A 12,360-nucleotide genomic window follows, 5' to 3' on the forward strand; every position below is an offset into this window, starting at 1 on the left:
AATCTATTCTCTGCATTTCCAAACCATGAAATGAATGGGCTCTGACATGTGGAGAGAATAGATATTTGTATGTTTGCAATGTGTGTTTTAGATAAATAGAATTGGGTATTTAAATTAGCATATGTGTGAATTTAATAGCATTAAGATTTACCTTCAAATGAAAAAAAATCTCAAAATTCCTATTTGGTTTTTGTGCATTTTCTTTCAAAATGTAATCATACGATTTTAGTGTGTTAGCTTTGCTGAGAGTCCTAGCTGTGTTTAGAACATCTTCATTCTACATTCACCTTGGTCACATGTGAACTGCCATAGTTTTATTTGGGTGTAAAGAATGTCTACTGCCCTCTGTCTAAATTCTGGAAAGGGGTAGTGGATGTTTTCCCTTTCCCTTAAAAAAGCCATTCTGAAAAACTTCAAAATAACAGGACCACTAAGCCTGCTGTTTCTGAGCAAATTAGTGGCTGCTCTTCCACCCTGCCCCCTTTTTAAAGCACAAGAGGCCCATAAGTCTTCGGTTATTTTCCTTGGTTTAATATATATCTATTTTTTTGATATAAGCATTCAGAAGCAAGAGAATAAAAATCATGCATTGTTGAACCCTTAAAAAAATGTCTATTCAGATCCTCTGCCCATTTTTTAATTGCATTGTTCTTTCTCTTGGTTGAGTTGTATGAGTTCTTTACACATTTTGGATATTAATCTCTTATCAGATATGTGATTTGCAAATATCTTCTCCAATTCTGTAGGTTGCCTTTTCATTTTGTTGATAACTTCCTTCACACTGAAGAAGCTTTTTGGCTTGATGTAATCCTATCTGTTTAATTTGCTTTTGTTTACTGTTGCTATTGATTGTCTTTGGAGTCAGATCCAAACTGAACATTGTTGAGACTAATGTCAAGGAGCGTTTGCCTATGTTTCCTTTTAGGAGGATTTTAGTTTTACGTATTACATTCAACTCTTTAATCCATTTTGGATTGGGGTAAGACAGCAGTCCAGGTTCACTCTTTTGCATGCAGCGATCCAGTTTTTCTAACACCATTAATTGAAGAGACAGTCCTTTCTCCACCATGTTTTCTTGGCTCCACATATGTGTGGTTTATTTCTGGGCTCTTTATTCTGTCCTGTTGATCCATGTGTCTGCTTTTATGCCAATAACATACAGTTTTGAATACTGTTGCTTTGTATTATAGTTTGTAATCAAGCAATGTGATACCTCTGGCTTTGTTCTTTCTCAAGATTGTTTTGGCTCTCCAAGGTCTTTTGTGGTTCCATACAAATATAATTATTTGCTGTAGTTTTGTGAAAAACTTCATTAGAATTTTGATAAGAATTGCACTGAATTCTGAGATTGCTTTGGTTCATATGACAGTTTTAAAAAAATATTAATCTTCCACCCATGAACATATGATATTTTTCCATTTAATTGTAACTGTTTCACTTTGTTTCATCAATGTTTTACACTTTTCAGTTTATAGGCCTTTCACCTCGTTGGTCAAATTTATTCTGACATATTTTATTCCCTTTGATACCATTGTAAATGTATCTTTTTTTTTATTTCTCTTTCTGATACTTTGTTATCAGTGTATAGAAATGCAACAGAGTTCTGCATGTTAATTTTGTATCCTGCAACTTTACCAAATTCACTTATTAGTTCTAACAGATTTTTGGTGGAGTCTTTGGGGTTTTCTATGTATAAGTATCATGTCATCTGCAAAGAGTGGGAGTTTTACTTTTCCTTTCCAATGTGGATACTTTTTATTTATTTTTCTTGAGTAGTTGATGTGGCTAGGACCTGCAATACCATGTTGAATAAAGTGGGTACAGTAATCATCCTTCTCTTATTACTTGACGGAAAAGCCTCCAGCTATTAACTGTTAAGTATGATATTAGCTATGGGTTTTTAATATATGGCCTTTATATGTTATGATATGTTCCCTCTATACTCACTTCATTGAGAGATTTTTATCATAAATGGATGCTGAATTTTGTCAAAGGCTTTTTGTCCATCTATGGAAATATTTTTTACTTTTCATTCTGTTAATATGGTGTATTGCACTGATTAACATGTGGATGTTGAACCGTCTTTTCATCCTTGGAATAAATTCCACTTAATCACACTGTATGATTATTTTAATGTATTGTTGAATTTAGTTTGCTAATATTTCTGATTATTGATTCAATATCCTTAGTAGTAATGAGTCTATTAAGATTTTCTATTTCTCCCAGATTCAGTCTTGGAAGCTTGTAAATGTCTAGGAATTTATCTCTTCTAGGCTGTCTGATTTGTTGGTGTATATCATTTATAAGTCTCTTACAGTCCTTCGTATTTCTATGGTATGAGTTGTGACTTCTTTTTTATTTCTGACTATGTGCATCCTCTCTTCTTTTCTTGTTGAATCAGTTAAAAGCTTTTAATTTTGTTTATCTTTTCAAAGAACTAGCTCTTGAATTCCATTGACCTTTTTTGCCTCTTTAGTCTCTATTTCATTTTTTTCCGCTCTGATCTTTATTATTTCCTTCCTTCTACTAACTCTGGACTTCATTTGTTCTTTTTCTACTTCCTTTCAGTATAAAATTAAATTGCTTAAGATTTTCTTGTTTCCTGAGGTAGGCCTGTATCACTACAGACTTCCCTCAGAGAACTGCTTCTGCTGGCTCCTACAGATTTTGGTAGGTTGTATTTTTGTTTTCATTCGAGGTGGGACTTTTAAAATTTCTCCTTTGATGTCTTCTAACACTTAAGTAGTTGTTCAGTAACATGTTGTTTAATCTCTGTGTAATTGTAGCTTTCCAGTTTTCTTCTAATAATTGACTTCTAGTTTCATACCACTGGGGTCAGAAAAGATGCTTGATATGATTTCAACCTTTTAGAATTTACTGAGAAATTTTTTGTGGTCTACCATGTGATATATCCTGGAAATGTTCCATATATACTTGAGAAAAATGTAAATTCTACTGCTTTTGAGTGGAATGTTCTGAATATATCTATTAAGTCCACCTGGTCGAACGTGTCATTTAAAGCTAATGTTTCCTTAATAATTTTCTGTCCAATCCACCCAGTGATGACGTAGGATGTTAAAATCCCCTACTATTATGGTATTGTTGTCATTTTCTCCCTTTTGGTCTATTAATATTTGCTTTATAAATTTTGGTGCTCTTATGTTGGGTGCATCTATATCAACCAATATTCTGAAGTATCTATTATATGCCAAGCACCATTTTAGGTGCCAGTGATACAGTAGAAAACAAAACAAAAACCCTGCCTTTGTATGAAATTATAAAAAAGCTCTTTGTGTGTTTCTAAAATATTTGTTAGTCTTTTTGGTAATGCATAGAATTAAGGAGGGTAACAAAATAAAGACCAAAACAGGAAAAGTAGATTCCAATTGGTGGTACTGACTGTGGTATTGATTGTAAAGGCACCAAAAGTCAGGATAAAACATTTTTGTATAGTTAGTTCTGTTGACAATGGGGAGTCCTTAAAGGTTTCTCAATCAAGGAATGTCCTAACCAAAGTGGTGCTTGGAAAGATTAACTGGGTGGTAAGTCCAGGGCTGGGTAACTCAGGGTGTGGTTTGGAAGCAGGAAGAACAATTAAGCAACTAGTGCATCCTATTGGGAAGGATCCAGCATAAACATCATTTCCTCTGAGAGGCTGTCCCTGATTTAATCAGTCAGAGTTAGGAGTCTCACAGTGGTGTTCTCATAACAATTTGTCTCATCTCTGACAGTACTTACTGCATAGTATTGCAGATGACTGTTTGTTAATTCTAATCTTTCCATTAATCAAAAAGGAAGAAACTGAGCTTCATCATCTTTGTATTCCCAGGGCCTAAACTAATGTTTTGCAAGCAGCTGATAATATCTGTGGCTTGAGCAAATACTCAAGTATTATGTATTGAATTGTATCTCAAAATTCAGATGCTTAAGTCCAAATACCCAGTACATAAGAATATAATCTTATTTGGAGGAAGAAAGGTAAATTAAATATATGTAGAAAATATTCACACAAAAACCTATATACAAATATTTACAGTGACTTTATTCATAATCACCCAAAATGGTAAACAACCCAAGTTCTTCACCTAATAAATGGATAAACAAACTGTTTATTTTATTGCTACTCAGCAATAAAAGCAAAAGGACTAGTGATATTTACAACATAGACGAATCTCAAATATGTTTATGTTAAGTGAAGTATGCCAGGCTCAAAAAAAAAACCTATATACTATATGACTCTATTTACAACATTCTGGATAAAGCAAAGCTATAAAGACAGACCATCTCAGTGGCTGCCAGGGGATGGAGTTTGGAAGAAGGGCTGACTAAAAGCCCCATATAAGGAAGTGTTTTAGGGTGATGGAAATATGTTTCTTAACGCTGATGGTGGTTATATGATTCTATGAGTCAAAACTCAGAGAACTAACAAGCAAAAAACAGTGAATTTACTACATCTAAAAAGAATTAATTTACTGAATATAAATTTAAAAGGTTTTAAGATCTCCCCAAAAGTCAATTATATACAAGAGAGAAGAAATTCAGGCTGCATCACACTTCTCTAAAGCAAAATTCAATGATAAATGAACTAACACAACATTTTGAAAGAAACAAAGTATAACCCAGGAATATTAGGCCTAAGTAAGATCTTGCTCAAGTACAAAGGCAGCAGAATACCTCCTCAAAAATGGAAGAATTCAGGGTATATAATATCCATCAGCTTTCTTGAAAAAACTATTATGACAAAAATCAAGCCAATATAGAGATGAATAAAAAAAATACAGGAATAGAGAAGCCCTTTTAAAAAGACTTATTGGTGAAGCCTTGACTTTGGCTTTCAGAACATAGCACTCTTCTAACTGGCCTCATCCCTTTCCATCTATCAGCCCTTAATGGTTTTATTCTGCTGGGTTTTTTCTTCATACTTCTGCACTGGGGGGTTTCTCCCCTCAGTCTGTACCATTTTCTTTGTCTTTGCATCTACTTGCTCTTACTACTATGGTAACAATTCCCAGATCTATACTCTGAAGCCCAACCATGTACCTATGCCGGAGTCGACCATTCCCAACTACCAATAAATAAACTGTAACTTGGACATTCCACTGCCACACAAAACCTAACTAATCCCAAAAGGAACTCATCTTGCCCAACTCCTTCCATCCAATTGGCTTCTTTACCCAACACCGATGGTAGGGCTTAACTTTTCTTCTGATCCAAAACATTACAATTATCTTTGACTCTGCTTTTTTGCCTCTAACCTGTGAGTTGCTGCAAATTCTCTATGTTTTCTTAGATAAAAACTTTCCCCACCATTCTCACTACCAACAACTAGAACCCCACTGCACACCTATACTACTGCAACTAAGCCTGGATAACTCCTGCCTCCACTCTTGTTTCCTTTAAATTCCTGCTTATGGCTAATATTATTACCAGAAAAAAATCACCCTAACATATCCCTTTTATCTTCTTTTCCCCCTTCTCCAGAACCTATAAGGATGACCTATTATAAATCACATCAAGTCCCAAGTTCTTAGCTCCATTTTCTGACTCCACTCAAATTTACTTCCCACCACTCTCTTCTACCCTTTGATTTTAAAGACCTCTTTTTAAATTTTTTTCTTTTTTCTCCCACTTGTCCCTCCCCACCCCTCCCCAACCCCAAAGTTATCAACCGTTTGGTTTTGTTCCTATCACACTTTTTCTACTTACAGAAATGGGACATGCAGACTTCAAGTGCTTATTCACTGACCATGAGCACAGTTGTAGCACATGAAGATTTATAAGGAGAAGCAGGAGCTAAACTGGACAGACAGCTAGGGGCTGAATAATGAAAACTCTAAGGGCGAGTGTGTCACATTTATTTCTCTTAGAGAGTTAGCTCTCAGAAAAAACATTGACACAATCACAAAATCACAATAAGGCACCAACAAGTAAAACAAAATGCAGTTTCTCTTGTGATCACTATGTATGAGATTTGTACAAACACACACTTCCTGCGATGGGAACTTTGCCACTGTGCTCAGATGAAAGCAGTTCCTCTGCTTTCATAAAGTAGCCAAGAGGTTCAAGAACAAGGCAGCCACACGCTTCACTTAAGCAAAGCAGACCTTCTCCTGGACAAAGGTCGGAAAGACTTTTCTCCCTGGCCCAAATCAACCCCTGCGGACCTGGAATTTTCATTATTGGGAATTTTTGCAATTAAAAAGCTTAAAAATTTTTTTTTAATTTTAGACAGAGAGAGCACTTACAGGAGAGGGGCAGAGGGGCAGAAGGGGGGAAAGAGAGAGAGAGAGAGAGAGAGAGAGAGAGAGAGAGAGAGAGAAAATCTTGAATCTTCAGCAGCTCAGTCCCAGGACCCTCAGATGATTACGTGAGCCAAAACCCAACTGAATGGGTTACCCAGGCCCCCCCAAAAGCACTTTTTTAAAAATATTTTTTAATGTCTTATTTATTTATTTATTTATTTTTGAGAGACAGAGTGCGAGCAGGGGAGGGTCAGAGAGAGAGGGAGACACAGAATCTGAAGCAGGCTCGAACCCATGAACCATGAGACCATGACCTGAGCCGAAGCCAGACGCTTAACCGACTAAGCCACCCAGGTGCCCCCCAAAGCAGTCTTGATTAAAGTTTTAAGGTGGGACTCCTGAAAAGAATACCATTTTAATAATGAGTTAACAGATGCAAGCAAATCTGTGAAACAGGTGATTAAAGCTTAAGTAGGAATTCATGAGGAGAAACCTAGGTCGGTTAAGGGTCCAACTCTCGATTTTGCTTCAGGTTATGTTTTCACTGTTCATGGGACCAAACCCACATTGGGCTCCGCACTGACAACACAGCATAGAGCCTCCTTGGGATTCTCTCTCTCTCTCTCTCTCTCTCTCTCTCTCTCTCTCTCTCTCTCTCTCTGTCCCTCTCCTGCTCACTATCACTCTCTCAAAGAAATAAACTTAAGAAAATAAGTATGAATTCATGAGGAAGAAGCCAAACCACAGCTGACAATCAGCTTTCTCATCAGGCCTCAGTAGTCGTGGATTTTCATTCAAAAAGTGAAGCAGTGTTAACAGATCCTGTGTGGAGGGAAGTTTCTTCAAGAAACAAAGGGACCTAACTTACCAGAGGCAGTGCAGCCAGGCAGATCTGAAATCAAATGCTGCCTCTACTGCCTGAGATAAGGGAGGGCCAGCTGCCACCCAAGTTATCCAAGGGAATACCAAAACTGCCCACTCATCCAAGGCTCTGTCTCAAATATTACTCTAGGTGTTTCATTCACATGATCTAGTTAATCTTCATAGCAACACTATGAAAGAGATACCATTATCTCAATGTCTCAGATAAGGAAACTGAAGCTCAGAGAATAAATAACTTGTTTCTTAGCACCTAGTTATTATGTTGCAGGGTAGCTGTTCAAAATTCAACAGGACTTTAGCCTGTGGTCATCCACTAGCGTACACGGCTTTCTAGTGTGGAGGGTGGTATGATGGACAAGATGGCAAGAAAGACTTAGCCAATCAACCAACATTCGTTACCCCAATGTTAGCCCTATGCTGGAGACTCAAGAGTGGACTAGACAACCACTAAACTGTATATTTGATTGCACGGACTGTGATATGCGAATTATATCTCAATGAAGCTATTTTTAAAATGTAGACTAGATAAGAGTTCTTGCCCTCTTGGAGTTCACGTACAAGTAAACAGTTATACAGCATTTGCTTTACAAGAGCAATGAGCCGAGAGTGCTTTTAGGAGAGGGTTTTTACTCCAGCTAGAGTCATGGACAGAGATCAAGAAAGTCTTCCTGGAGGAAGTCCTGTCAGAGCTGATCATTCAAAGGGTAAGGAGGAGTGAGGCTCGTGCATCCTGCAGAAATGTAACTTGGGGGTATTTAATAAGAGAACGTTAACACCATTTAGTCTAGCCGAGACTTTTACATGTGAGCTGGCTTTTGGTTCTCCTTACTGCTAATCTCCCCAGTCTACCATACGGAAACGTCTCAAAAAGGAGTAAAGGTAGGCTCAGGAGAAACAAGTTCAAGTTCCTCAGGGGGACAAATTTCCAAATTCAGGAACAAAATCTACAAGTGTCAACCAACCACCCTCACAGATAGATTAACACAAAGCTGAAAGTCTATGCATGACGAGGCCTGTCCACTAATAGATGTGGAAAGCCAGCCAGCCTACTATTAACAATTAGGTCCTACCCTTCATATTAATAAAATAATTTAAAATTTATGTGGTGAATAAACCTTAGGAGACTGTGATAGTTCTGTTAAAATGACAGAAGGTGATGTGAAACTGAATGCAAACCATGAGGAAGAAGTCCCTTTAAAATCTCAAAAACACAGTTACCACAATTTTCAAGCACTGCACAGAGGGTGTTGTAAATGAAGGTTTTAAAAGAAAGAATGATCTCTAGAGAGGAGAATTGGATTAGTCAAGCTCTTTTTGCTTTCATTTTACCAATTTTCTCACCTAGATCTGCATCTTCTAAGCAGAATTATCTACTTACAACAGTGCTCAGTTTTGGCTTTGTCTACAGATATAACCAACTGTCAATGAATGACTGGGGAGACTCTAGTTTATCAAGTTTCCTGAGTACGGCTGCCCTGCCCTTAACTCATGTAGGCCTTAAGAATGTATTTCTGCCCTCCAAACACACTAAATGACTTATGAATCTAGATCTTAAAGTTGGCCAGTTTGAGGGCTATCCAAAAAACCCCAGACACAGCTTCAAAGAGAAGCGGGCAACATTACCTGTTAGAACTCACTTTGCCATAGCAATATGTCTTCACAGTAAGTGGTAAGTTCAGAGCTGGAGGCTTTACTTCTGAAACTCGGATCTTGTGAGGCATCACACGGACTACACTGCAGCTAACAGGAAACGAGAGGGCCTGTGTGAAGTGATAACCTTAGACCCCAAGCACATACAGAATTTTAAGTTGTGGCCTCTAAATATATGCTAGTGGGGCACCTGGATGGCTCACTCAGTTGGTTAAGCGTCCGATGTTGGCTTCAGGTGAATCAGGTCATGATCTCGCAGTTCCTGAGTTCAAGCCCTGCATCAGACTTGCTGCTGACTGAGCACACCCTGCTTCAGAGCTTCTGTTCCCTTCTTTCTCTGCCTCTCCCTCCCACGGTCAAAAATAAATAAACATTAAAATATATTTTTAAAAATAAATGTATGCTAGCAAACTAATGTAATAAACGAACATCGAGAGAAGGTTTATATGATACAATAACCAGCCTACATGACTTATCCTCACAGCCATGATTTCTAACTGGATTAAAGAATTGTTAACATGTTTCCCCTCTAAATAACCCACAGAAAATACTTTAAATTCTTTGTTCACTCTCCACTATACAAGAGCATAAAACTATGAAAAATACTAGCAAGATAAAGAACATGTATCTAGAATCATAGAGCTGTGAAAGAATTTAAGAATTATCTAAGCAAATGAGTAGTATATTTTTCCTTTAGCACTCTTCAGAGTAAAGTCAGAAAAACCTTGGAAAAATCTGTTGTTGCCTAAACTTTCTAATGAAAAACAGGAGCTAAAAATGGTTAAAGTCTTTAGGTTTGCTAATGTGGACATGAAACAGGAGAGTTATGTTCTAGCCCAGAAGCTACAGTAGTTTTTAATCTCAGATCAATAAAGTAAAGAGATATCTCGGGCAGATCTGAGGCATGTCCTGGAATACTGTGTAATAATAGCAATCGCAAGGCCAGAACCTGAGTTCTACCAACTTGGTCTATCACCTGAGGTTTGGGGCAATTTTTAATCTTTCTGAATATCTATTTCCTACTCACTAAATGAGGACAATATACACCTATCTAAGAGGTTTTGTAAATATTAATCAATGGCATGGTTAACCTTAGGCACTGCGTTGGGTAAAGGTTTTACCTTTACAGATTGGGAACAGTACGCTAGGATGGACTTCAGGAGGCTAAACCCTAAATGTTATTTACCTGTATTCTAATACAGCCCACAACACCACAAATACAACTGTAGACAAACAAACCAAATCACACTATAACAGGATTTTGAAAGAGCTCTCAGGAAAATATACAATGATATTTCAGCTTCTCTGCAAGTTGTGACACTTTAATGTTTCAAAAACTGACCTGTACACTTAGGAATTTAGCATGATTGATACATATGCACTTTAAATTACTGGGCAAAATATAGGATTATTCAATAAATAATGTTAAGGCCAACAGGTAACCACATGGGGAAAAAATTTGGAATTCATATCTAATCTTATACCAAAATAAATTTCAGACTCATCAACAATTTAAATATAAAAAATAAAACCATAAAAATACCTGCTGATCTCTGTACTAACTTTATAGCTTCCTGTGAATCTATAATTATTTCAAAATTAAAAGTTCAAAAAATACTTGAAGAAACCTAAGGTAATTACTTTGTAATACCGAAATAAAGAAGGTCTTTCCAATGATGACACAAAGCACAGAAGAAAAAGATGTTAAGATAAATTAAACATACTCACCTACAATGAAATATTTATGCATGTCAAAAGCCTAAGCATACAAAAATTAAAAGACAAATCAAAGTAAAAAATATATACATCGTATATCCCATTTCATTTCCTGAAATGCATGCATCTTGTAAGCTAATCTCCTTAATACATGCACTGCCAACAAATTAATAAAAAAGCTAACAACCCAACAGAAGAATGGATAAAAGATATGAACAGTTAATAGAAAATAAAAGTTTTAAAATACATACAAAAAAAGATGACCAACCCTACTCAACCATGTGACAAATGCAAATTTAAGCTAGATAAACAGAAATATCATGTTTTACTCATCAGGTTGTTAAAAACCATAAAGATTGATGACATATTTTTTGGCCCAGGTGTAGAGAAACAGTAGTTACTTGCATACATTGCTGGAAGAAATGGGAATTGGTACATCCTTTGTCATTAGACAGTAACTGCTGCAAAGCAAAAGCTCTATATGTAGGCATCTGCATGACAAGTGCATGTGTAAGATTTTTTACAATCCTTTTAATAGCAAAAGAAGTAGAAACTATCCAAAAGTCCACCAACATGAGACTTGTTAATAAGCTGGTTTCATACCAGGGAATAATATATAGTTGTAAAAAAGAATGAAGTACCTTCACCTATCTGTTATGAAATAGTTACTACAATATATAATTAATGCCAGGTACAAGTTAATATTTCTTTGTTATATGCATAGAATATTTCTGGAAAGATCAGTAAGGAACTGATAACAATTGGTTACTTATTCGAATAAAGTTAAAAATTAAAAAAATATATACATATATATGTATATTTATTGTTTCCTAAATGTTATGGCCATACATAGAAAGGAATGAACCAAGCAGTAATGATCACAATTATACACATTTACTAAGTCCTTGGTACAAGCCTGAAGCTATATCATACTATAAAGAGATTATTCACTAACCAGGGACAATAACATCATCAATGTTAGCCAAAGTTATCAGTAGCTCACTTTCTTCCTCATTTCCCAAACTAGTATAGACCCTTGAAATAAAGCACATACTCAAATGTTTATGAATGAATGAATGAATGAATGAAAGGATGAAATTAATGGGATAGATAGATCGATGAGTGATTAGAACAAAGAATAGAAACTGTAGGCTATGATCAACTTCTGCTCCTATTTCCTTCTGACATTAGGCAAGTCTTACTCTCCTTGTGCTTCCCTCCATAAATAAGAGGTGCCACAATGTATCAGTAGTTAAGAACCATGATCAAGATCCCTACATGATTTGCTGGATAATTACTAATATGGTTGGCAAAATAATTCTCCTCCCCACCCTCATGAAATATTCATGGCTTAATCTTTGGAGTCTGTGATTGAGTTACATTGCAAAAAGGACTCCACAGATAAAATTAGGGTCACAGGCCTTGAAGTAGGGACATTGTCCTGGATTTTCCAGGTAGGCCCAATATAATTACATGAGCTCTTACAAAGAGAGAACTGTCTCTGGCTGCAAGAAGAGAAAGACAAGAGACATGGCAGAAGAGAAAGGCAAAGAGATTCGAAACATGAGGACTCAATGCACCGCTGCTGGCTCTGAGATGTAGGGGCCCACGATTGAGGACTAGAGAGAGGCCTCTAAGGGCATCCTATAGCTAACAGTCACCAAGGACACAGGTACCTCAGTCCTGCAACCACAAAGAACGGCATTCTGCCAGCGACCTGAATGAGTTTAGAAACACATTCATTCTAGGGCATTCTGATAAAAGCCCAGATGGCCAGCACATTGTGAAACACAAAGTGGAGCAATCAACCTTGCCAACCTGGACATCTGACATAACAAATAAATGAGTTTCCACTTGTGTTATTTTTTTT

At 36.7% G+C, this 12,360-nt stretch overlaps 1 protein-coding gene and 1 pseudogene across 1 annotated transcript in view; one reads left to right on the forward strand and one right to left on the reverse strand.

Annotated features, from left to right (window-relative positions):
• ELOVL7 (ELOVL fatty acid elongase 7) overlaps window positions 1–12,360 on the reverse strand; it is a 79,589-nt gene that overhangs the window by 46,452 nt on the left and 20,777 nt on the right. The window lies entirely within an intron of this gene.
• LOC115293428 overlaps window positions 1–12,360 on the forward strand; it is a 25,217-nt pseudogene that overhangs the window by 978 nt on the left and 11,879 nt on the right.

This window comes from Suricata suricatta, chromosome 6 (genome assembly GCF_006229205.1).
Source record: "Suricata suricatta isolate VVHF042 chromosome 6, meerkat_22Aug2017_6uvM2_HiC, whole genome shotgun sequence".
Taxonomy (NCBI): domain Eukaryota; kingdom Metazoa; phylum Chordata; class Mammalia; order Carnivora; family Herpestidae; genus Suricata; species Suricata suricatta.